Here is a 23,418-nt window from a genome sequence, read left to right on the forward strand (position 1 = left end):
TTCATTAGCCAAAACCTCTGCAGCTGAGAGGTCAAACAAAATGAGACTCATCATTCTGTATTTTAGACAGTGTCAATTAGTCAATCACAATAAATACAAGTAACTAGTTAAACGTCCATTTTGTAGGATCACAAGGCTTCTGTTTTTAAATCTTTGTAAAGTATCAATAACGAGCGCATCTATTCTAGCACTCAACGACCTATGAAGTGTCAATGATGTTCTTATAATTGAATTCCCGGCTGAACAGGGACTTGAACCCTGGCCCTCAGATTAAATGTCTGATGCTCTACCGGTTGAGCTATCCAGGCTTCAATGAACTCTACATTTTCCCAAATTAAAAATGTTTTAGGTTTCCATTAAAAGTACCTGTACCATCTACAGGGAATTCAAAGCCACAAGCTATGCTTAATGAGGGTACTGCTTTTTATCTTATAAGATGTCTTACAGATAGGGGAATTAGCTCAAATGGTAGAGTGCTCGCTTAGCATGTGAGAGGTAGCGGGATCGATGCCCGCATTCTCCAATAAATTCAGATTTTCACAGAATTTCCGTTTCAATGACTGTCACAGTAATCAGAATTGAACTGTAGTTTGTTGAAGAGCACATGGTTCATTAGCCAAAACCTCTGCAGGTGAGAGGTCAAACAAAATGAGACTCATCATTCTGTATTTTAGACAGTGTCAATTAGTCAATTACAATAAATACAAGTAACTACTTAAACGTCCAATTTGTAGGATCACAAGGCTTCTGTTTTTAAATCTTTGTAAAGTATCAATAACGAGCGCATCTATTCTAGCACTCAACGACCTATGAAGTTCTTATAATTGAATTCCCGCCTGAACAGGGACTTGAACCCTGGACCCTCAGATTAAAAGTCTGATGCTCTACTGGCTGAGCTATCCAGGCATCAATAAACGCAACATTTTCCCACATTAAAAATGTTTTAGGTTTCCATTAAAAGTACCTGTACCATCTACAGGGAATTCAAAGCCACAAGCTATGCTTAATGATGGTACTGCTTTTTATCTTATAAAATGTCTTACAGATAGGGGAATTAGCTCAAATGGTAGAGCGCTCGCTTTGCATGTGAGAGGTAGCGGGATTGATGCCCGCATTCTCCAATAAATTTAGATTTTCACAGAATTTCCATTTCAATGACTGTCACAGTAATCAGAATTGAACTGGAGTTTGTTGAAGAGCACATGGTTCATTAACCAAAACCTCTGCAGCTGAGAGGTTAAACAAAATGAGACTCATCATTCTGTATTTTAGACAGTGTCAATTAGTCAATCACAATAAATACAAGTAACTAGTTAAACGTCCATTTTGTAGGATCACAAGGCTTCTGTTTTTAAATCTTTGTAAAGTATCAATAACGAGCGCATCTATTCTAGCACTCAACGACCTATGAAATGTCAATGAAGTTCTTATAATTGAATTCCCGGCTGAACAGGGACTTGAACCCTGGACCCTCAGATTAAATGTCTGATGCTCTACCGGTTGAGCTATCCAGGCTTCAATAAACTCAACATTTTCCCACATTAAAAATGTTTTAGGTTTCCATTAAAAGTACCTGTACCATCTACAGGGAATTCAAAGCCACAAGCTATGCTTAATGAGGGTACTGCTTTTTATCTTATAAGATGTCTTACAGATAGGGGAATTAGCTCAAATGGTAGAGCGCTTGCTTAGCATGTGAGAGGTAGCGGGATCGATGCCCGCATTCTCCAATAAATTTAGATTTTCACAGAATTTCCATTTCAATGACTGTCACAGTAATCAGAATTGAACTGGAGTTTGTTGAAGAGCACATGGTTCATTAGCCAAAACCTCTGCAGCTGAGAGGTCAAACAAAATGAGACTCATCATTCTGTATTTTAGACAGTGTCAATTAGTCAATTACAATAAATACAAGTAACTAGTTAAATGTCCAATTTGTAGGATCACAAGGCTTCTGTTTTTAAATCTTTGTAAAGTATCAATAACGAGCACATCTAATCTAGCACTCAACGACCTATGAAGTTCTTATAATTGAATTCCCGCCTGAACAGGGACTTGAACCCTGGACCCTCAGAATAAAAGTCTGATGCTCTACCGGCTGAGCTATCCAGGCATAAATAAACTCAACATTTTCCCACATTAAAAATGTTTTAGGTTTCCATTAAAAGTACCTGTACCATCTACAGGGAATTCAAAGCCACAAGCTATGCTTAATGATGGTACTGCTTTTCATCTTATAAAATGTCTTACAGATAGGGGAATTAGCTCAAATGGTAGAGCGCTCGCTTAGCATGTGAGAGGTAGCGGGATCGATGCCCGCATTCTCCAATAAATTTAGATTTTCACAGAATTTCCATTTCAATGACTGTCACAGTAATCAGAATTGAACTGGAGTTTGTTGAAGAGCACAGTGTTCATTAGCCAAAACCTCTGCAGCTGAGAGGTCAAACAAAATGAGACTCATCATTCTGTATTTTAGACAGTGTCAATTAGTCAATCACAATAAATACAAGTAACTAGTTAAACGTCCATTTTGTAGGATCACAAGGCTTCTGTTTTTAAATCTTTGTAAAGTATCAATAACGCGCGCATCTATTCTAGCACTCAACGACCTATGAAGTGTCAATGAAGTTCTTATAATTGAATTCCCGGCTGAACAGGGACTTGAACCCTGGACCCTCAGATTAAAAGTCTGATGCTCTACCGGTTGAGCTATCCAGGCTTCAATAAACTCAACATTTTCCCACATTAAAAATGTTTTAGGTTTCCATTAAAAGTACCTGTACCATCTACAGGGAATTCAAAGCCACAAGCTATGCTTAATGAGGGTACTGCTTTTTATCTTATAAGATGTCTTACAGATAGGGGAATTAGCTCAAATGGTAGAGCGCTCGCTTAGCATGTGAGAGGTAGCGGGATCGATGCCCGCATTCTCCAATAAATTCAGATTTTCACAGAATTTCCATTTCAATGACTGTCACAGTAATCAGAATTGAACTGGAGTTTGTTGAAGAGCACACGGTTCATTAGCCAAAACCTCTGCAGGTGAGAGGTCAAACAAAATGAGACTCATCATTCTGTATTTTAGACAGTGTCAATTAGTCAATTACAATAAATACAAGTAACTACTTAAACGTCCAATTTGTAGGATCACAAGGCTTCTGTTTTTAAATCTTTGTAAAGTATCAATAACGAGCGCATCTATTCTAGCACTCAACGACCTATGAAGTGTCAATGAAGTTCTTATAATTGAAATCCCGCCTGAACAGGGACTTGAACCCTGGACCCTCAGATTAAAAGTCTGATGCTCTACCGGCTGAGCTATCCAGGCATCAATAAACGCAACATTTTCCCACATTAAAAATGTTTTAGGTTTCCATTAAAAGTACCTGTACCATCTACAGGGAATTCAAAGCCACAAGCTATGCTTAATGAGGGTACTGCTTTTTATCTTATAAGATGTCTTACAGATAGGGGAATTAGCTCAAATGGTAGAGCGCTCGCTTAGCATGTGAGAGGTAGCGGGATCGATGCCCGCATTCTCCAATAAATTCAGATTTTCACAGAATTTCCGTTTCAATGACTGTCACAGTAATCAGAATTGAACTGTAGTTTGTTGAAGAGCACATGGTTCATTAGCCAAAACCTCTGCAGGTGAGAGGTCAAACAAAATGAGACTCATCATTCTGTATTTTAGACAGTGTCAATTAGTCAATTACAATAAATACAAGTAACTACTTAAACGTCCAATTTGTAGGATCACAAGGCTTCTGTTTTTAAATCTTTGTAAAGTATCAATAACGAGCGCATCTATTCTAGCACTCAACGACCTATGAAGTGTCAATGAAGTTCTTATAATTGAATTCCCACCTGAACAGGGACTTGAACCCTGGACCCTCAGATTAAAAGTCTGATGCTCTACCGGCTGAGCTATCCAGGCATCAATAAATGCAACATTTTCCCACATTAAAAATGTTTTAGGTTTCCATTAAAAGTACCTGTACCATCTACAGGGAATTCAAAGCCACAAGCTATGCTTAATGATGGTACTGCTTTTTATCTTATAAAATGTCTTACAGATAGGGGAATTAGCTCAAATGGTAGAGCGCTCGCTTAGCATGTGAGAGGTAGCGGGATTGATGCCCGCATTCTCCAATAAATTTAGATTTTCACAGAATTTCCATTTCAATGACTGTCACAGTAATCAGAATTGAACTGTAGTTTGTTGAAGAGCACATGGTTCATTAGCCAAAACCTCTGCAGCTGAGAGGTTAAACAAAATGAGACTCATCATTCTGTATTTTAGACAGTGTCAATTAGTCAATTACAATAAATACAAGTAACTACTTAAACGTCCAATTTGTAGGATCACAAGGCTTCTGTTTTTAAATCTTTGTAAAGTATCAATAACGAGCGCGTCTATTCTAGCACTCAATGACCTATGAAGGGTCAATGAAGTTATTATAACTGAAATCCCACCTGAACAGGTACTTGAACGCTGGACCCTCAGATTAAAAGTCTGATGCTCTACCGGCTGAGCTATCCAGGCTTCAATAAACTCAACATTTTCCCATATTAAAAATGTTTTAGGTTTCCATTAAAAGTACCTGTACCATCTACAGGGAATTCAAAGCCACACGCTATGCTTAATGAGGGTACTGCTTTTTATCTTATAAGATGTCTTACAGAAAGGGGAATTAGCTCAAATGGTAGAGCGCTCGCTTAGCATGTGAGAGGTAGCGGGATCGATGCCCGCATTCTCCAATAAATTTAGATTTTCACAGAATTTCCATTTCAATGACTGTCACAGTAATCAGAATTGAACTGGAGTTTGTTGAAGAGCACATGGTTCATTAGCCAAAACCTCTGCAGCTGAGAGGTCAAACAAAATGAGACTCATCATTCTGTATTTTAGACAGTGTCAATTAGTCAATTACAATAAATACAAGTAACTAGTTAAATGTCCAATTTGTAGGATCACAAGGCTTCTGTTTTTAAATCTTTGTAAAGTATCAATAACGAGCACATCTAATCTAGCACTCAACGACCTATGAAGTTCTTATAATTGAATTCCCGCCTGAACAGGGACTTGAACCCTGGACACTCAGAATAAAAGTCTGATGCTCTACCGGCTGAGCTATCCAGGCATAAATAAACTCAACATTTTCCCACATTAAAAATGTTTTAGGTTTCCATTAAAAGTACCTGTACCATCTACAGGGAATTCAAAGCCACAAGCTATGCTTAATGATGGTACTGCTTTTCATCTTATAAAATGTCTAACAGATAGGGGAATTAGCTCAAATGGTAGAGCGCTCGCTTAGCATGTGAGAGGTAGCGGGATCGATGCCCGCATTCTCCAATAAATTTAGATTTTCACAGAATTTCCATTTCAATGACTGTCACAGTAATCAGAATTGAACTGGAGTTTGTTGAAGAGCACAGTGTTCATTAGCCAAAACCTCTGCAGCTGAGAGGTCAAACAAAATGAGACTCATCATTCTGTATTTTAGACAGTGTCAATTAGTCAATCACAATAAATACAAGTAACTAGTTAAACGTCCATTTTGTAGGATCACAAGGCTTCTGTTTTTAAATCTTTGTAAAGTATCAATAACGCGCGCATCTATTCTAGCACTCAACGACCTATGAAGTGTCAATGAAGTTCTTATAATTGAATTCCCGGCTGAACAGGGACTTGAACCCTGGACCCTCAGATTAAAAGTCTGATGCTCTACCGGTTGAGCTATCCAGGCTTCAATAAACTCAACATTTTCCCACATTAAAAATGTTTTAGGTTTCCATTAAAAGTACCTGTACCATCTACAGGGAATTCAAAGCCACAAGCTATGCTTAATGAGGGTACTGCTTTTTATCTTAGAAGACGTCTTACAGATAGGGGAATTAGCTCAAATGGTAGAGCGCTCGCTTAGCATGTGAGAGGTAGTGGGATCGATGCCCACATTCTCCAATAAATTCAGATTTTCACAGAATTTCCATTTCAATGACTGTCACAGTAATCAGAATTGAACTGGAGTTTGTTGAAGAGCACAGTGTTCATTAGCCAAAACCTCTGCAGCTGAGAGGTCAAACAAAATGAGACTCATCATTCTGTATTTTAGACAGTGTCAATTAGTCAATTACAATAAATACAAGTAACTACTTAAACGTCCAATTTGTAGGATCACAAGGCTTCTGTTTTTAAATCTTTGTAAAGTATCAATAACGAGCGCATCTATTCTAGCACTCAACGACCTATGAAGTGTCAATGAAGTTCTTATAATTGAATTCCCGCCTGAACAGGGACTTGAACCCTGGACCCTCAGATTAAAAGTCTGATGCTCTACCGGCTGAGCTATCCAGGCATCAATAAACGCAACATTTTCCCACATTAAAAATGTTTTAGGTTTCCATTAAAAGTACCTGTACCATCTACAGGGAATTCAAAGCCACAAGCTATGCTTAATGATGGTACTGCTTTTTATCTTATAAAATGTCTTACAGATAGGGGAATTAGCTCAAATGGTAGAGCGCTCGCTTAGCATGTGAGAGGTAGCGGGATTGATGCCCGCATTCTCCAATAAATTTAGATTTTCACAGAATTTCCATTTCAATGACTGTCACAGTAATCAGAATTGAACTGGAGTTTGTTGAAGAGCACATGGTTCATTAGCCAAAACCTCTGCAGCTGAGAGGTTAAACAAAATGAGACTCATCATTCTGTATTTTAGACAGTGTCAATTAGTCAATTACAATAAATACAAGTAACTACTTAAACGTCCAATTTGTAGGATCACAAGGCTTCTGTTTTTAAATCTTTGTAAAGTATCAATAACGAGCGCGTCTATTCTAGCACTCAATGACCTATGAAGGGTCAATGAAGTTATTATAACTGAAATCCCACCTGAACAGGTACTTGAACGCTGGACCCTCAGATTAAAAGTCTGATGCTCTACCGGCTGAGCTATCCAGGCTTCAATAAACTCAACATTTTCCCATATTAAAAATGTTTTAGGTTTCCATTAAAAGTACCTGTACCATCTACAGGGAATTCAAAGCCACACGCTATGCTTAATGAGGGTACTGCTTTTTATCTTATAAGATGTCTTACAGAAAGGGGAATTAGCTCAAATGGTAGAGCGCTCGCTTAGCATGTGAGAGGTAGCGGGATCGATGCCCGCATTCTCCAATAAATTTAGATTTTCACAGAATTTCCATTTCAATGACTGTCACAGTAATCAGAATTGAACTGGAGTTTGTTGAAGAGCACATGGTTCATTAGCCAAAACCTCTGCAGCTGAGAGGTCAAACAAAATGAGACTCATCATTCTGTATTTTAGACAGTGTCAATTAGTCAATTACAATAAATACAAGTAACTAGTTAAATGTCCAATTTGTAGGATCACAAGGCTTCTGTTTTTAAATCTTTGTAAAGTATCAATAACGAGCACATCTAATCTAGCACTCAACGACCTATGAAGTTCTTATAATTGAATTCCCGCCTGAACAGGGACTTGAACCCTGGACCCTCAGATTAAAAGACTGATGCTCTACCGGCTGAGCTATCCAGGCATAAATAAACTCAACATTTTCCCACATTAAAAATGTTTTAGGTTTCCATTAAAAGTACCTGTACCATCTACAGGGAATTCAAAGCCACAAGCTATGCTTAATGATGGTACTGCTTTTCATCTTATAAAATGTCTTACAGATAGGGGAATTAGCTCAAATGGTAGAGCGCTCGCTTAGCATGTGAGAGGTAGCGGGATCGATGCCCGCATTCTCCAATAAATTTAGATTTTCACAGAATTTCCATTTCAATGACTGTCACAGTAATCAGAATTGAACTGGAGTTTGTTGAAGAGCACAGTGTTCATTAGCCAAAACCTCTGCAGCTGAGAGGTCAAACAAAATGAGACTCATCCTTCTGTATTTTAGACAGTGTCAATTAGTCAATCACAATAAATACAAGTAACTAGTTAAACGTCCATTTTGTAGGATCACAAGGCTTCTGTTTTTAAATCTTTGTAAAGTATCAATAACGCGCGCATCTATTCTAGCACTCAACGACCTATGAAGTGTCAATGAAGTTCTTATAATTGAATTCCCGGCTGAACAGGGACTTGAACCCTGGACCCTCAGATTAAAAGTCTGATGCTCTACCGGTTGAGCTATCCAGGCTTCAATAAACTCAACATTTTCCCACATTAAAAATGTTTTAGGTTTCCATTAAAAGTACCTGTACCATCTACAGGGAATTCAAAGCCACAAGCTATGCTTAATGATGGTACTGCTTTTCATCTTATAAAATGTCTAACAGATAGGGGAATTAGCTCAAATGGTAGAGCGCTCGCTTAGCATGTGAGAGGTAGCGGGATCGATGCCCGCATTCTCCAATAAATTTAGATTTTCACAGAATTTCCATTTCAATGACTGTCACAGTAATCAGAATTGAACTGGAGTTTGTTGAAGAGCACAGTGTTCATTAGCCAAAACCTCTGCAGCTGAGAGGTCAAACAAAATGAGACTCATCATTCTGTATTTTAGACAGTGTCAATTAGTCAATCACAATAAATACAAGTAACTAGTTAAACGTCCATTTTGTAGGATCACAAGGCTTCTGTTTTTAAATCTTTGTAAAGTATCAATAACGCGCGCATCTATTCTAGCACTCAACGACCTATGAAGTGTCAATGAAGTTCTTATAATTGAATTCCCGGCTGAACAGGGACTTGAACCCTGGACCCTCAGATTAAAAGTCTGATGCTCTACCGGTTGAGCTATCCAGGCTTCAATAAACTCAACATTTTCCCACATTAAAAATGTTTTAGGTTTCCATTAAAAGTACCTGTACCATCTACAGGGAATTCAAAGCCACAAGCTATGCTTAATGAGGGTACTGCTTTTTATCTTAGAAGACGTCTTACAGATAGGGGAATTAGCTCAAATGGTAGAGCGCTCGCTTAGCATGTGAGAGGTAGTGGGATCGATGCCCACATTCTCCAATAAATTCAGATTTTCACAGAATTTCCATTTCAATGACTGTCACAGTAATCAGAATTGAACTGGAGTTTGTTGAAGAGCACAGTGTTCATTAGCCAAAACCTCTGCAGCTGAGAGGTCAAACAAAATGAGACTCATCATTCTGTATTTTAGACAGTGTCAATTAGTCAATTACAATAAATACAAGTAACTACTTAAACGTCCAATTTGTAGGATCACAAGGCTTCTGTTTTTAAATCTTTGTAAAGTATCAATAACGAGCGCATCTATTCTAGCACTCAACGACCTATGAAGTGTCAATGAAGTTCTTATAATTGAATTCCCGCCTGAACAGGGACTTGAACCCTGGACCCTCAGATTAAAAGTCTGATGCTCTACCGGCTGAGCTATCCAGGCATCAATAAACGCAACATTTTCCCACATTAAAAATGTTTTAGGTTTCCATTAAAAGTACCTGTACCATCTACAGGGAATTCAAAGCCACAAGCTATGCTTAATGATGGTACTGCTTTTTATCTTATAAAATGTCTTACAGATAGGGGAATTAGCTCAAATGGTAGAGCGCTCGCTTAGCATGTGAGAGGTAGCGGGATTGATGCCCGCATTCTCCAATAAATTTAGATTTTCACAGAATTTCCATTTCAATGACTGTCACAGTAATCAGAATTGAACTGGAGTTTGTTGAAGAGCACATGGTTCATTAGCCAAAACCTCTGCAGCTGAGAGGTTAAACAAAATGAGACTCATCATTCTGTATTTTAGACAGTGTCAATTAGTCAATTACAATAAATACAAGTAACTACTTAAACGTCCAATTTGTAGGATCACAAGGCTTCTGTTTTTAAATCTTTGTAAAGTATCAATAACGAGCGCGTCTATTCTAGCACTCAATGACCTATGAAGGGTCAATGAAGTTATTATAACTGAAATCCCACCTGAACAGGTACTTGAACGCTGGACCCTCAGATTAAAAGTCTGATGCTCTACCGGCTGAGCTATCCAGGCTTCAATAAACTCAACATTTTCCCATATTAAAAATGTTTTAGGTTTCCATTAAAAGTACCTGTACCATCTACAGGGAATTCAAAGCCACACGCTATGCTTAATGAGGGTACTGCTTTTTATCTTATAAGATGTCTTACAGAAAGGGGAATTAGCTCAAATGGTAGAGCGCTCGCTTAGCATGTGAGAGGTAGCGGGATCGATGCCCGCATTCTCCAATAAATTTAGATTTTCACAGAATTTCCATTTCAATGACTGTCACAGTAATCAGAATTGAACTGGAGTTTGTTGAAGAGCACATGGTTCATTAGCCAAAACCTCTGCAGCTGAGAGGTCAAACAAAATGAGACTCATCATTCTGTATTTTAGACAGTGTCAATTAGTCAATTACAATAAATACAAGTAACTAGTTAAATGTCCAATTTGTAGGATCACAAGGCTTCTGTTTTTAAATCTTTGTAAAGTATCAATAACGAGCACATCTAATCTAGCACTCAACGACCTATGAAGTTCTTATAATTGAATTCCCGCCTGAACAGGGACTTGAACCCTGGACCCTCAGATTAAAAGACTGATGCTCTACCGGCTGAGCTATCCAGGCATAAATAAACTCAACATTTTCCCACATTAAAAATGTTTTAGGTTTCCATTAAAAGTACCTGTACCATCTACAGGGAATTCAAAGCCACAAGCTATGCTTAATGATGGTACTGCTTTTCATCTTATAAAATGTCTTACAGATAGGGGAATTAGCTCAAATGGTAGAGCGCTCGCTTAGCATGTGAGAGGTAGCGGGATCGATGCCCGCATTCTCCAATAAATTTAGATTTTCACAGAATTTCCATTTCAATGACTGTCACAGTAATCAGAATTGAACTGGAGTTTGTTGAAGAGCACAGTGTTCATTAGCCAAAACCTCTGCAGCTGAGAGGTCAAACAAAATGAGACTCATCCTTCTGTATTTTAGACAGTGTCAATTAGTCAATCACAATAAATACAAGTAACTAGTTAAACGTCCATTTTGTAGGATCACAAGGCTTCTGTTTTTAAATCTTTGTAAAGTATCAATAACGCGCGCATCTATTCTAGCACTCAACGACCTATGAAGTGTCAATGAAGTTCTTATAATTGAATTCCCGGCTGAACAGGGACTTGAACCCTGGACCCTCAGATTAAAAGTCTGATGCTCTACCGGTTGAGCTATCCAGGCTTCAATAAACTCAACATTTTCCCACATTAAAAATGTTTTAGGTTTCCATTAAAAGTACCTGTACCATCTACAGGGAATTCAAAGCCACAAGCTATGCTTAATGAGGGTACTGCTTTTTATCTTAGAAGACGTCTTACAGATAGGGGAATTAGCTCAAATGGTAGAGCGCTCGCTTAGCATGTGAGAGGTAGTGGGATCGATGCCCACATTCTCCAATAAATTCAGATTTTCACAGAATTTCCATTTCAATGACTGTCACAGTAATCAGAATTGAACTGGAGTTTGTTGAAGAGCACATGGTTCATTAGCCAAAACCTCTGCAGGTGAGAGGTCAAACAAAATGAGACTCATCATTCTGTATTTTAGACAGTGTCAATTAGTCAATTACAATAAATACAAGTAACTACTTAAACGTCCAATTTGTAGGATCACAAGGCTTCTGTTTTTAAATCTTTGTAAAGTATCAATAACGACCGCATCTATTCTAGCACTCAACGACCTATGAAGTGTCAATGAAGTTCTTATAATTGAATTCCCGCCTGAACAGGGACTTGAACCCTGGACCCTCAGATTAAAAGTCTGATGCTCTACCGGCTGAGCTATCCAGGCTTCAATAAACTCAACATTTTCCCATATTAAAAATGTTTTAGGTTTCCATTAAAAGTACCTGTACCATCTACAGGGAATTCAAAGCCACACGCTATGCTTAATGAGGGTACTGCTTTTTATCTTATAAGATGTCGTACAGAAAGGGGAATTAGCTCAAATGGTAGAGCGCTCGCTTAGCATGTGAGAGGTAGCGGGATCGATGCCCGCATTCTCCAATAAATTTAGATTTTCACAGAATTTCCATTTCAATGACTGTCACAGTAATCAGAATTGAACTGGAGTTTGTTGAAGAGCACATGGTTCATTAGCCAAAACCTCTGCAGCTGAGAGGTCAAACAAAATGAGACTCATCATTCTGTATTTTAGACAGTGTCAATTAGTCAATTACAATAAATACAAGTAACTAGTTAAATGTCCAATTTGTAGGATCACAAGGCTTCTGTTTTTAAATCTTTGTAAAGTATCAATAACGAGCACATCTAATCTAGCACTCAACGACCTATGAAGTTCTTATAATTGAATTCCCGGCTGAACAGGGACTTGAACCCTGGACCCTCAGATTAAAAGTCTGATGCTCTACCGGTTGAGCTATCCAGGCTTCAATAAACTCAACATTTTCCCACATTAAAAATGTTTTAGGTTTCCATTAAAAGTACCTGTACCATCTACAGGGAATTCAAAGCCACAAGCTATGCTTAATGAGGGTACTGCTTTTTATCTTAGAAGACGTCTTACAGATAGGGGAATTAGCTCAAATGGTAGAGCGCTCGCTTAGCATGTGAGAGGTAGTGGGATCGATGCCCACATTCTCCAATAAATTCAGATTTTCACAGAATTTCCATTTCAATGACTGTCACAGTAATCAGAATTGAACTGGAGTTTGTTGAAGAGCACATGGTTCATTAGCCAAAACCTCTGCAGGTGAGAGGTCAAACAAAATGAGACTCATCATTCTGTATTTTAGACAGTGTCAATTAGTCAATTACAATAAATACAAGTAACTACTTAAACGTCCAATTTGTAGGATCACAAGGCTTCTGTTTTTAAATCTTTGTAAAGTATCAATAACGACCGCATCTATTCTAGCACTCAACGACCTATGAAGTGTCAATGAAGTTCTTATAATTGAATTCCCGCCTGAACAGGGACTTGAACCCTGGACCCTCAGATTAAAAGTCTGATGCTCTACCTGCTGAGCTATCCAGGCATCAATAAACGCAACATTTTCCCACATTAAAAATGTTTTAGGTTTCCATTAAAAGTACCTGTACCATCTACAGGGAATTCAAAGCCACAAGCTATGCTCAATGATGGTACTGCTTTTTATCTTATAAAATGTCTTACAGATAGGGGAATTAGCTCAAATGGTAGAGCGCTCGCTTAGCATGTGAGAGGTAGCGGGATTGATGCCCGCATTCTCCAATAAATTTAGATTTTCACAGAATTTCCATTTCAATGACTGTCACAGTAATCAGAATTGAACTGGAGTTTGTTGAAGAGCACATGGTTCATTAGCCAAAACCTCTGCAGCTGAGAGGTTAAACAAAATGAGACTCATCATTCTGTATTTTAGACAGTGTCAATTAGTCAATTACAATAAATACAAGTAACTACTTAAACGTCCAATTTGTAGGATCACAAGGCTTCTGTTTTTAAATCTTTGTAAAGTATCAATAACGAGCGCGTCTATTCTAGCACTCAATGACCTATGAAGGGTCAATGAAGTTATTATAACTGAAATCCCACCTGAACAGGTACTTGAACGCTGGACCCTCAGATTAAAAGTCTGATGCTCTACCGGCTGAGCTATCCAGGCTTCAATAAACTCAACTTTTTCCCATATTAAAAATGTTTTAGGTTTCCATTAAAAGTACCTGTACCATCTACAGGGAATTCAAAGCCACACGCTATGCTTAATGAGGGTACTGCTTTTTATCTTATAAGATGTCTTACAGAAAGGGGAATTAGCTCAAATGGTAGAGCGCTCGCTTAGCATGTGAGAGGTAGCGGGATCGATGCCCGCATTCTCCAATAAATTTAGATTTTCACAGAATTTCCATTTCAATGACTGTCACAGTAATCAGAATTGAACTGGAGTTTGTTGAAGAGCACATGGTTCATTAGCCAAAACCTCTGCAGCTGAGAGGTCAAACAAAATGAGACTCATCATTCTGTATTTTAGACAGTGTCAATTAGTCAATTACAATAAATACAAGTAACTAGTTAAATGTCCAATTTGTAGGATCACAAGGCTTCTGTTTTTAAATCTTTGTAAAGTATCAATAACGAGCACATCTAATCTAGCACTCAACGACCTATGAAGTTCTTATAATTGAATTCCCGCCTGAACAGGGACTTGAACCCTGGACCCTTAGATTAAAAGTCTGATGCTCTACCGGCTGAGCTATCCAGTCATTAATAAACTCAACATTTTCCCACATTAAAAATGTTTTAGGTTTCCATTAAAAGTACCTGTACCATCTACAGGGAATTCAAAGCCACAAGCTATGCTTAATGATGGTACTGCTTTTCATCTTATAAAATGTCTTACAGATAGGGGAATTAGCTCAAATGGTAGAGCGCTCGCTTAGCATGTGAGAGGTAGAGGGATCGATGCCCGCATTCTCCAATAAATTTAGATTTTCACAGAATTTCCATTTCAATGACTGTCACAGTAATCAGAATTGAACTGGAGTTTGTTGAAGAGCACAGTGTTCATTAGCCAAAACCTCTGCAGCTGAGAGGTCAAACAAAATGAGACTCATCATTCTGTATTTTAGACAGTGTCAATTAGTCAATTACAATAAATACAAGTAACTACTTAAACGTCCAATTTGTAGGATCACAAGGCTTCTGTTTTTAAATCTTTGTAAAGTATCAATAACGAGCGCGTCTATTCTAGCACTCAATGACCTATGAAGGGTCAATGAAGTTATTATAACTGAAATCCCACCTGAACAGGTACTTGAACGCTGGACCCTCAGATTAAAAGTCTGATGCTCTACCGGCTGAGCTATCCAGGCTTCAATAAACTCAACATTTTCCCATATTAAAAATGTTTTAGGTTTCCATTAAAAGTACCTGTACCATCTACAGGGAATTCAAAGCCACACGCTATGCTTAATGAGGGTACTGCTTTTTATCTTATAAGATGTCGTACAGAAAGGGGAATTAGCTCAAATGGTAGAGCGCTCGCTTAGCATTTGAGAGGTAGCGGGATCGATGCCCGCATTCTCCAATAAATTTAGATTTTCACAGAATTTCCATTTCAATGACTGTCACAGTAATCAGAATTGAACTGGAGTTTGTTGAAGAGCACATGGTTCATTAGCCAAAACCTCTGCAGCTGAGAGGTCAAACAAAATGAGACTCATCATTCTGTATTTTAGACAGTGTCAATTAGTCAATTACAATAAATACAAGTAACTAGTTAAATGTCCAATTTGTAGGATCACAAGGCTTCTGTTTTTAAATCTTTGTAAAGTATCAATAACGAGCACATCTAATCTAGCACTCAACGACCTATGAAGTTCTTATAATTGAATTCCCGGCTGAACAGGGACTTGAACCCTGGACCCTCAGATTAAAAGTCTGATGCTCTACCGGTTGAGCTATCCAGGCTTCAATAAACTCAACATTTTCCCACATTAAAAATGTTTTAGGTTTCCATTAAAAGTACCTGTACCATCTACAGGGAATTCAAAGCCACAAGCTATGCTTAATGAGGGTACTGCTTTTTATCTTAGAAGACGTCTTACAGATAGGGGAATTAGCTCAAATGGTAGAGCGCTCGCTTAGCATGTGAGAGGTAGTGGGATCGATGCCCACATTCTCCAATAAATTCAGATTTTCACAGAATTTCCATTTCAATGACTGTCACAGTAATCAGAATTGAACTGGAGTTTGTTGAAGAGCACATGGTTCATTAGCCAAAACCTCTGCAGGTGAGAGGTCAAACAAAATGAGACTCATCATTCTGTATTTTAGACAGTGTCAATTAGTCAATTACAATAAATACAAGTAACTACTTAAACGTCCAATTTGTAGGATCACAAGGCTTCTGTTTTTAAATCTTTGTAAAGTATCAATAACGACCGCATCTATTCTAGCACTCAACGACCTATGAAGTGTCAATGAAGTTCTTATAATTGAATTCCCGCCTGAACAGGGACTTGAACCCTGGACCCTCAGATTAAAAGTCTGATGCTCTACCGGCTGAGCTATCCAGGCATCAATAAACGCAACATTTTCCCACATTAAAAATGTTTTAGGTTTCCATTAAAAGTACCTGTACCATCTACAGGGAATTCAAAGCCACAAGCTATGCTCAATGATGGTACTGCTTTTTATCTTATAAAATGTCTTACAGATAGGGGAATTAGCTCAAATGGTAGAGCGCTCGCTTAGCATGTGAGAGGTAGCGGGATTGATGCCCGCATTCTCCAATAAATTTAGATTTTCACAGAATTTCCATTTCAATGACTGTCACAGTAATCAGAATTGAACTGGAGTTTGTTGAAGAGCACATGGTTCATTAGCCAAAACCTCTGCAGCTGAGAGGTTAAACAAAATGAGACTCATCATTCTGTATTTTAGACAGTGTCAATTAGTCAATTACAATAAATACAAGTAACTACTTAAACGTCCAATTTGTAGGATCACAAGGCTTCTGTTTTTAAATCTTTGTAAAGTATCAATAACGAGCGCGTCTATTCTAGCACTCAATGACCTATGAAGGGTCAATGAAGTTATTATAACTGAAATCCCACCTGAACAGGTACTTGAACGCTGGACCCTCAGATTAAAAGTCTGATGCTCTACCGGCTGAGCTATCCAGGCTTCAATAAACTCAACATTTTCCCATATTAAAAATGTTTTAGGTTTCCATTAAAAGTACCTGTACCATCTACAGGGAATTCAAAGCCACACGCTATGCTTAATGAGGGTACTGCTTTTTATCTTATAAGATGTCTTACAGAAAGGGGAATTAGCTCAAATGGTAGAGCGCTCGCTTAGCATGTGAGAGGTAGCGGGATCGATGCCCGCATTCTCCAATAAATTTAGATTTTCACAGAATTTCCATTTCAATGACTGTCACAGTAATCAGAATTGAACTGGAGTTTGTTGAAGAGCACATGGTTCATTAGCCAAAACCTCTGCAGCTGAGAGGTCAAACAAAATGAGACTCATCATTCTGTATTTTAGACAGTGTCAATTAGTCAATTACAATAAATACAAGTAACTAGTTAAATGTCCAATTTGTAGGATCACAAGGCTTCTGTTTTTAAATCTTTGTAAAGTATCAATAACGAGCACATCTAATCTAGCACTCAACGACCTATGAAGTTCTTATAATTGAATTCCCGCCTGAACAGGGACTTGAACCCTGGACCCTTAGATTAAAAGTCTGATGCTCTACCGGCTGAGCTATCCAGGCATTAATAAACTCAACATTTTCCCACATTAAAAATGTTTTAGGTTTCCATTAAAAGTACCTGTACCATCTACAGGGAATTCAAAGCCACAAGCTATGCTTAATGATGGTACTGCTTTTCATCTTATAAAATGTCTTACAGATAGGGGAATTAGCTCAAATGGTAGAGCGCTCGCTTAGCATGTGAGAGGTAGAGGGATCGATGCCCGCATTCTCCAATAAATTTAGATTTTCACAGAATTTCCATTTCAATGACTGTCACAGTAATCAGAATTGAACTGGAGTTTGTTGAAGAGCACAGTGTTCATTAGCCAAAACCTCTGCAGCTGAGAGGTCAAACAAAATGAGACTCATCATTCTGTATTTTAGACAGTGTCAATTAGTCAATTACAATAAATACAAGTAACTACTTAAACGTCCAATTTGTAGGATCACAAGGCTTCTGTTTTTAAATCTTTGTAAAGTATCAATAACGAGCGCATCTATTCTAGCACTCAACGACCTATGAAGTGTCAATGAAGTTCTTATAATTGAATTCCCGCCTGAACAGGGACTTGAACCCTGGACCCTCAGATTAAAAGTCTGATGCTCTACCGGCTGAGCTATCCAGGCATCAATAAACGCAACATTTTCCCACATTAAAAATGTTTTAGGTTTCCATTAAAAGTACCTGTACCATCTACAGGGAATTCAAAGCCACAAGCTATGCTTAATGATGGTACTGCTTTTTATCTTATAAAATGTCTTACAGATAGGGGAATTAGCTCAAATGGTAGAGCGCTCGCTTAGCATGTGAGAGGTAGCGGGATTGATGCCCGCATTCTCCAATAAATTTAGATTTTCACAGAATTTCCATTTCAATGACTGTCACAGTAATCAGAATTGAACTGGAGTTTGTTGAAGAGCACATGGTTCATTAGCCAAAACCTCTGCAGCTGAGAGGTTAAACAAAATGAGACTCATCATTCTGTATTTTAGACAGTGTCAATTAGTCAATTACAATAAATACAAGTAACTACTTAAACGTCCAATTTGTAGGATCACAAGGCTTCTGTTTTTAAATCTTTGTAAAGTATCAATAACGAGCGCGTCTATTCTAGCACTCAATGACCTATGAAGGGTCAATGAAGTTATTATAACTGAAATCCCACCTGAACAGGTACTTGAACGCTGGACCCTCAGATTAAAAGTCTGATGCTCTACCGGCTGAGCTATCCAGGCTTCAATAAACTCAACATTTTCCCATATTAAAAATGTTTTAGGTTTCCATTAAAAGTACCTGTACCATCTACAGGGAATTCAAAGCCACACGCTATGCTTAATGAGGGTACTGCTTTTTATCTTATAAGATGTCTTACAGAAAGGGGAATTAGCTCAAATGGTAGAGCGCTCGCTTAGCATGTGAGAGGTAGCGGGATCGATGCCCGCATTCTCCAATAAATTTAGATTTTCACAGAATTTCCATTTCAATGACTGTCACAGTAATCAGAATTGAACTGGAGTTTGTTGAAGAGCACATGGTTCATTAGCCAAAACCTCTGCAGCTGAGAGGTCAAACAAAATGAGACTCATCATTCTGTATTTTAGACAGTGTCAATTAGTCAATTACAATAAATACAAGTAACTAGTTAAATGTCCAATTTGTAGGATCACAAGGCTTCTGTTTTTAAATCTTTGTAAAGTATCAATAACGAGCACATCTAATCTAGCACTCAACGACCTATGAAGTTCTTATAATTGAATTCCCGCCTGAACAGGGACTTGAACCCTGGACCCTCAGATTAAAAGACTGATGCTCTACCGGCTGAGCTATCCAGGCATAAATAAACTCAACATTTTCCCACATTAAAAATGTTTTAGGTTTCCATTAAAAGTACCTGTACCATCTACAGGGAATTCAAAGCCACAAGCTATGCTTAATGATGGTACTGCTTTTCATCTTATAAAATGTCTTACAGATAGGGGAATTAGCTCAAATGGTAGAGCGCTCGCTTAGCATGTGAGAGGTAGCGGGATCGATGCCCGCATTCTCCAATAAATTTAGATTTTCACAGAATTTCCATTTCAATGACTGTCACAGTAATCAGAATTGAACTGGAGTTTGTTGAAGAGCACAGTGTTCATTAGCCAAAACCTCTGCAGGTGAGAGGTCAAACAAAATGAGACTCATCATTCTGTATTTTAGACAGTGTCAATTAGTCAATTACAATAAATACAAGTAACTACTTAAACGTCCAATTTGTAGGATCACAAGGCTTCTGTTTTTAAATCTTTGTAAAGTATCAATAACGACCGCATCTATTCTAGCACTCAACGACCTATGAAGTGTCAATGAAGTTCTTATAATTGAATTCCCGGCTGAACAGGGACTTGAACCCTGGACCCTCAGATTAAAAGTCTGATGCTCTACCGGCTGAGCTATCCAGGCATCAATAAACGCAACATTTTCCCACATTAAAAATGTTTTAGGTTTCCATTAAAAGTACCTGTACCATCTACAGGGAATTCAAAGCCACAAGCTATGCTCAATGATGGTACTGCTTTTTATCTTATAAAATGTCTTACAGATAGGGGAATTAGCTCAAATGGTAGAGCGCTCGCTTAGCATGTGAGAGGTAGCGGGATTGATGCCCGCATTCTCCAATAAATTTAGATTTTCACAGAATTTCCATTTCAATGACTGTCACAGTAATCAGAATTGAACTGGAGTTTGTTGAAGAGCACATGGTTCATTAGCCAAAACCTCTGCAGCTGAGAGGTTAAACAAAATGAGACTCATCATTCTGTATTTTAGACAGTGTCAATTAGTCAATTACAATAAATACAAGTAACTACTTAAACGTCCAATTTGTAGGATCACAAGGCTTCTGTTTTTAAATCTTTGTAAAGTATCAATAACGAGCGCGTCTATTCTAGCACTCAATGACCTATGAAGGGTCAATGAAGTTATTATAACTGAAATCCCACCTGAACAGGTACTTGAACGCTGGACCCTCAGATTAAAAGTCTGATGCTCTACCGGCTGAGCTATCCAGGCTTCAATAAACTCAACATTTTCCCATATTAAAAATGTTTTAGGTTTCCATTAAAAGTACCTGTACCATCTACAGGGAATTCAAAGCCACACGCTATGCTTAATGAGGGTACTGCTTTTTATCTTATAAGATGTCTTACAGAAAGGGGAATTAGCTCAAATGGTAGAGCGCTCGCTTAGCATGTGAGAGGTAGCGGGATCGATGCCCGCATTCTCCAATAAATTTAGATTTTCACAGAATTTCCATTTCAATGACTGTCACAGTAATCAGAATTGAACTGGAGTTTGTTGAAGAGCACATGGTTCATTAGCCAAAACCTCTGCAGCTGAGAGGTCAAACAAAATGAGACTCATCATTCTGTATTTTAGACAGTGTCAATTAGTCAATTACAATAAATACAAGTAACTAGTTAAATGTCCAATTTGTAGGATCACAAGGCTTCTGTTTTTAAATCTTTGTAAAGTATCAATAACGAGCACATCTAATCTAGCACTCAACGACCTATGAAGTTCTTATAATTGAATTCCCGCCTGAACAGGGTCTTGAACCCTGGACCCTTAGATTAAAAGTCTGATGCTCTACCGGCTGAGCTATCCAGGCATTAATAAACTCAACATTTTCCCACATTAAAAATGTTTTAGGTTTCCATTAAAAGTACCTGTACCATCTACAGGGAATTCAAAGCCACAAGCTATGCTTAATGATGGTACTGCTTTTCATCTTATAAAATGTCTTACAGATAGGGGAATTAGCTCAAATGGTAGAGCGCTCGCTTAGCATGTGAGAGGTAGAGGGATCGATGCCCGCATTCTCCAATAAATTTAGATTTTCACAGAATTTCCATTTCAATGACTGTCACAGTAATCAGAATTGAACTGGAGTTTGTTGAAGAGCACAGTGTTCATTAGCCAAAACCTCTGCAGCTGAGAGGTCAAACAAAATGAGACTCATCATTCTGTATTTTAGACAGTGTCAATTAGTCAATTACAATAAATACAAGTAACTACTTAAACGTCCAATTTGTAGGATCACAAGGCTTCTGTTTTTAAATCTTTGTAAAGTATCAATAACGAGCGCATCTATTCTAGCACTCAACGACCTATGAAGTGTCAATGAAGTTCTTATAATTGAATTCCCGCCTGAACAGGGACTTGAACCCTGGACCCTCAGATTAAAAGTCTGATGCTCTACCGGCTGAGCTATCCAGGCATCAATAAACGCAACATTTTCCCACATTAAAAATGTTTTAGGTTTCCATTAAAAGTACCTGTACCATCTACAGGGAATTCAAAGCCACAAGCTATGCTTAATGATGGTACTGCTTTTTATCTTATAAAATGTCTTACAGATAGGGGAATTAGCTCAAATGGTAGAGCGCTCGCTTAGCATGTGAGAGGTAGCGGGATTGATGCCCGCATTCTCCAATAAATTTAGATTTTCACAGAATTTCCATTTCAATGACTGTCACAGTAATCAGAATTGAACTGGAGTTTGTTGAAGAGCACATGGTTCATTAGCCAAAACCTCTGCAGCTGAGAGGTTAAACAAAATGAGACTCATCATTCTGTATTTTAGACAGTGTCAATTAGTCAATTACAATAAATACAAGTAACTACTTAAACGTCCAATTTGTAGGATCACAAGGCTTCTGTTTTTAAATCTTTGTAAAGTATCAATAACGAGCGCGTCTATTCTAGCACTCAATGACCTATGAAGGGTCAATGAAGTTATTATAACTGAAATCCCACCTGAACAGGTACTTGAACGCTGGACCCTCAGATTAAAAGTCTGATGCTCTACCGGCTGAGCTATCCAGGCTTCAATAAACTCAACATTTTCCCATATTAAAAATGTTTTAGGTTTCCATTAAAAGTACCTGTACCATCTACAGGGAATTCAAAGCCACACGCTATGCTTAATGAGGGTACTGCTTTTTATCTTATAAGATGTCTTACAGAAAGGGGAATTAGCTCAAATGGTAGAGCGCTCGCTTAGCATGTGAGAGGTAGCGGGATCGATGCCCGCATTCTCCAATAAATTTAGATTTTCACAGAATTTCCATTTCAATGACTGTCACAGTAATCAGAATTGAACTGGAGTTTGTTGAAGAGCACATGGTTCATTAGCCAAAACCTCTGCAGCTGAGAGGTCAAACAAAATGAGACTCATCATTCTGTATTTTAGACAGTGTCAATTAGTCAATTACAATAAATACAAGTAACTAGTTAAATGTCCAATTTGTAGGATCACAAGGCTTCTGTTTTTAAATCTTTGTAAAGTATCAATAACGAGCACATCTAATCTAGCACTCAACGACCTATGAAGTTCTTATAATTGAATTCCCGCCTGAACAGGGACTTGAACCCTGGACCCTCAGATTAAAAGACTGATGCTCTACCGGCTGAGCTATCCAGGCATAAATAAACTCAACATTTTCCCACATTAAAAATGTTTTAGGTTTCCATTAAAAGTACCTGTACCATCTACAGGGAATTCAAAGCCACAAGCTATGCTTAATGATGGTACTGCTTTTCATCTTATAAAATGTCTTACAGATAGGGGAATTAGCTCAAATGGTAGAGCGCTCGCTTAGCATGTGAGAGGTAGCGGGATCGATGCCCGCATTCTCCAATAAATTTAGATTTTCACAGAATTTCCATTTCAATGACTGTCACAGTAATCAGAATTGAACTGGAGTTTGTTGAAGAGCACAGTGTTCATTAGCCAAAACCTCTGCAGCTGAGAGGTCAAACAAAATGAGACTCATCCTTCTGTATTTTAGACAGTGTCAATTAGTCAATCACAATAAATACAAGTAACTAGTTAAACGTCCATTTTGTAGGATCACAAGGCTTCTGTTTTTAAATCTTTGTAAAGTATCAATAACACGCGCATCTATTCTAGCACTCAACGACCTATGAAGTGTCAATGAAGTTCTTATAATTGAATTCCCGGCTGAACAGGGACTTGAACCCTGGACCCTCAGATTAAAAGTCTGATGCTCTACCGGTTGAGCTATCCAGGCTTCAATAAACTCAACATTTTCCCACATTAAAAATGTTTTAGGTTTCCATTAAAAGTACCTGTACCATCTACAGGGAATTCAAAGCCACAAGCTATGCTTA

The 23,418-nt window shown here is 38.1% G+C and overlaps 15 non-coding genes across 15 annotated transcripts; all 15 read right to left on the reverse strand.

The window, feature by feature from the left end:
* Positions 1–2,040: 2,040 nt before the first annotated feature.
* AC3HAE_038979 (transfer RNA lysine (anticodon UUU)) lies at positions 2,041–2,113 on the reverse strand. Its single transcript has one exon. It is a non-coding gene; the product is annotated as a tRNA-Lys (tRNA).
* Positions 2,114–3,258: 1,145 nt separating this feature from the next.
* AC3HAE_038980 (transfer RNA lysine (anticodon UUU)) lies at positions 3,259–3,331 on the reverse strand. Its single transcript has one exon. It is a non-coding gene; the product is annotated as a tRNA-Lys (tRNA).
* A 536-nt stretch (positions 3,332–3,867) lies between these two features.
* AC3HAE_038981 (transfer RNA lysine (anticodon UUU)) lies at positions 3,868–3,940 on the reverse strand. Its single transcript has one exon. It is a non-coding gene; the product is annotated as a tRNA-Lys (tRNA).
* A 1,134-nt stretch (positions 3,941–5,074) lies between these two features.
* AC3HAE_038982 (transfer RNA lysine (anticodon UUU)) lies at positions 5,075–5,147 on the reverse strand. Its single transcript has one exon. It is a non-coding gene; the product is annotated as a tRNA-Lys (tRNA).
* Positions 5,148–6,292: 1,145 nt separating this feature from the next.
* AC3HAE_038983 (transfer RNA lysine (anticodon UUU)) lies at positions 6,293–6,365 on the reverse strand. The gene has a single exon. It is a non-coding gene; the product is annotated as a tRNA-Lys (tRNA).
* Positions 6,366–7,499: 1,134 nt separating this feature from the next.
* AC3HAE_038984 (transfer RNA lysine (anticodon UUU)) lies at positions 7,500–7,572 on the reverse strand. The gene has a single exon. It is a non-coding gene; the product is annotated as a tRNA-Lys (tRNA).
* A 1,754-nt stretch (positions 7,573–9,326) lies between these two features.
* On the reverse strand, positions 9,327–9,399 carry AC3HAE_038985 (transfer RNA lysine (anticodon UUU)). The gene has a single exon. It is a non-coding gene; the product is annotated as a tRNA-Lys (tRNA).
* Positions 9,400–10,533: 1,134 nt separating this feature from the next.
* AC3HAE_038988 (transfer RNA lysine (anticodon UUU)) lies at positions 10,534–10,606 on the reverse strand. Its single transcript has one exon. It is a non-coding gene; the product is annotated as a tRNA-Lys (tRNA).
* Positions 10,607–11,751: 1,145 nt separating this feature from the next.
* Positions 11,752–11,824, reverse strand: AC3HAE_038989 (transfer RNA lysine (anticodon UUU)). Its single transcript has one exon. It is a non-coding gene; the product is annotated as a tRNA-Lys (tRNA).
* A 1,134-nt stretch (positions 11,825–12,958) lies between these two features.
* On the reverse strand, positions 12,959–13,031 carry AC3HAE_038990 (transfer RNA lysine (anticodon UUU)). Its single transcript has one exon. It is a non-coding gene; the product is annotated as a tRNA-Lys (tRNA).
* A 2,950-nt stretch (positions 13,032–15,981) lies between these two features.
* On the reverse strand, positions 15,982–16,054 carry AC3HAE_038991 (transfer RNA lysine (anticodon UUU)). The gene has a single exon. It is a non-coding gene; the product is annotated as a tRNA-Lys (tRNA).
* A 1,743-nt stretch (positions 16,055–17,797) lies between these two features.
* AC3HAE_038992 (transfer RNA lysine (anticodon UUU)) lies at positions 17,798–17,870 on the reverse strand. The gene has a single exon. It is a non-coding gene; the product is annotated as a tRNA-Lys (tRNA).
* A 1,134-nt stretch (positions 17,871–19,004) lies between these two features.
* AC3HAE_038993 (transfer RNA lysine (anticodon UUU)) lies at positions 19,005–19,077 on the reverse strand. The gene has a single exon. It is a non-coding gene; the product is annotated as a tRNA-Lys (tRNA).
* Positions 19,078–21,429: 2,352 nt separating this feature from the next.
* Positions 21,430–21,502, reverse strand: AC3HAE_038994 (transfer RNA lysine (anticodon UUU)). The gene has a single exon. It is a non-coding gene; the product is annotated as a tRNA-Lys (tRNA).
* A 1,134-nt stretch (positions 21,503–22,636) lies between these two features.
* AC3HAE_038995 (transfer RNA lysine (anticodon UUU)) lies at positions 22,637–22,709 on the reverse strand. Its single transcript has one exon. It is a non-coding gene; the product is annotated as a tRNA-Lys (tRNA).
* Positions 22,710–23,418: the final 709 nt, after the last annotated feature.

The sequence above is a fragment of the Micromesistius poutassou genome (assembly GCF_964030765.1).
Source record: "Micromesistius poutassou genome assembly, chromosome: 23".
Classification (NCBI taxonomy): domain Eukaryota; kingdom Metazoa; phylum Chordata; class Actinopteri; order Gadiformes; family Gadidae; genus Micromesistius; species Micromesistius poutassou.